General features: G+C 37.2%; 1 pseudogene; it reads right to left on the reverse strand.

The window, feature by feature from the left end:
• Nucleotides 1–1,306: 1,306 nt before the first annotated feature.
• Nucleotides 1,307–1,933, reverse strand: LOC149144994 (3-dehydrosphinganine reductase TSC10A pseudogene; annotated as a pseudogene).
• Between the last annotated feature and the right edge of the window lie 746 nt (nt 1,934–2,679).

Below are 2,679 nucleotides of genomic sequence, written 5' to 3' on the forward strand. Positions count from 1 at the left end.
AAAAGATTGACACTACACTGTTGGTAGATGTGGAAGAACTACTGGTGATTAAGGAGGAATTGGTGGTGCAAGTTCAAAATATGCTTCATGATAACAATTATGAGGTTGCTCTTCCCCGTGTAGCCACAACGCTCAAGAATTTCAGTCCTGAGGCATACATTCTACGTTTATATCACTCAGGCGATTCTGAGAATCACAAGGTGGCGGGGCGATTCTTAGAATCTCCCCATGTGCCCATGCCTACATGCAATCTAGCAAATGTGTCTTCTTTTTTCAGAGCCTTATTTATTTTATTAAAAGAGAGATTTAATTGAAAGGTGAAGTGGAACCAACGAGTGCCTACATGCATCTATGCTAGATATTTGCAGCAAGGACAATAATTTCTTCCGTTTAGAGTCATTTCAGAGTTTCATTACAAAGAAATGCATATATTCCTCCATTTCTATATGCCTCTTCATAGAGAGTCTAGAATCTACAGATTCTAGAATATATCTAGATCTGATATTTTTTATCGACCAAGCAGACTATTTGATTATTGTAATTTAAAATGGAAAAAGCTGTTATCGGTGGAAGAAATCAATCCAAATTTAAAACGCAGACTAGCCTTCATAAAACAAGAACAAAATGATTTGAAGCTGTGGATAATTTGTTCAGCCTTTTTCAGTCTGTGTCTGTTTCGAAGTTCTTGGGTCTCCCCACTCGGAATCGGAAAAGTACGTCATGTGAGCAATTCACGAATCATAAATCCATGTCCTAATCTGCTTCATTTTCAATCTGGATTTTAGGTTTTGATTTGGGGATTTTGTTGTGCAGAAATTGAAGTTCCATTGGAGGATCGTCATGGCTACAATTATTGGAATTGTGGAATCAGCTGGAAGCATATTCTTTCCCATGGTCAACCAAATTGTGGGATTCTACACCAATTCTGCGGTGGTTGCTTCAAAATGTATGTAAATAATCTGATCAGATAGTTCACTAATCAAATTTTAGAACTAGGGTTAGATTCTGAAACCCATTCAACATGCTGCGTTCGGCTGAAAATTCGTCATCTTTTAATAAAATAAATAAGGCTCTTTGTTTCTACTTATGTTTGAGGTAATATTTCAAAATCAGACACACATGGCTAGGTCAAACAATTAGACTCTAATATTTTAGGAATCTAGAATCTGGTTAAGCAATTAGATTCTAGAATATTTTAAAAATCTGCAATCCACCTGAGAATTAAAAACCTAAAAAGTTTTCATGTTTTTTGGCCAAATAAATTTAGGAAGTTTCACTGACGATGGTTCTTGGTGGAATAAAACATTTAGCAAAGCAGGGTGAAAATTAAAATCAAAGTTGTAAGTACATGGCTAGCCTGGGATGACATCAAAGCAATGGAAGCAGGCGCTTCGCTTCTGCTCCTTTTCATGTAAGGGAGTGTAGATTTGATCAAATGAATGATACCCATCAAATTGATATCCACCATAGACCGCATGGTATCCATAGACTGTAGCTCAAACTCTTGAGTAATAAAAACTTCGTGATTGCAAATCAATACATCAACACACCCTGCTTCATTCATAACTTTCTCAACCTCTTCGAAATTCCGCACATCTGCACTGAAAATCCTGATCTCTTGCCCAGTAGAACTCTCTACAGATTCTTTAGCTGCCTCTAGCCTGCTAACATTACATGCCAATATCGAAACTCAGGCACCTTCTTGTGCCACCATGTGTGCCAAAGATAGTCTAATTCTGATTGAGCCTCCACTAATGAAAACATGGAGACCTCTAATTGGAACCTTGACTGGTCTAGGTTTCACAATCCACCATAAAAATACGATAAAGAATATCGGGCAAGCTAATATAAGGATCCAAAGGAACTGCGACAGGATCTGTTGGAAGGAAGATAACGATGCGGTAACAAAGAAGACACGTTTGCTGGATTGCATGCAAGAGTGGGCACATGTGGTGATTCTAAGAATCGCCCTGCCACCTCGCGATTCTCAGAATCACCCCAGTGATATAAATAGCTAAATGTATGCCTCAAGATTGACATTCTTAAGCATTGTGGCCACATGGGGAAGAACAACCTCATAACTGTTATCATGAAGCATCTTTTGAACTTTCACCACCCATTGCTCCTTAATTACCAGTGGTTCTTCCACATCCACCAATAGTGTAGTGGCAATCTTTTTAACTTGTTCAATGGACTCCTTCATACTCACTACCGCTTTCTCCTCTTCCACTTTAATTTTCTTTTCAACTTCTGTCATCTTTTCCACAATCCACTGAACTGTTACTAGTCCAATCTCTTGTTTTCAGATTGTTTAGTACTCGAAGACTATATAGCACTCTATGATATCATCTGGAGAGGGAACATTTGCCACGCCAGTGACAATGTTCCCTCTCCAGATGATATCATTGGACCGGAGCCCTATTACCTCAAATTCGACAGATTTGGGCATCCATGTGCCCAAATTCAATAGATTGGGCATCTGTGTGCCCAGTATTTATAATAATCATTATGGTATGATATTAATTTTTTTCTAAGTTGAGTTGTTAAGTGTGATTTTCTGAAAAGTATTTTTTTTTTTCAGATTTATTTTGTTTAGAATTTAGTAAGATTTATTAAAATATCAAATTTTACAAGTGAATTTTTCACAATTATCTAGAATAATAGTAAATCATATTATCA

The sequence above is a fragment of the Pinus tabuliformis genome, chromosome X, assembly GCF_031772625.1.
Source record: "Pinus tabuliformis cultivar Carrire ecotype Pingquan chromosome X, CPIR1, whole genome shotgun sequence".
NCBI classification, from domain to species: domain Eukaryota; kingdom Viridiplantae; phylum Streptophyta; class Pinopsida; order Pinales; family Pinaceae; genus Pinus; species Pinus tabuliformis.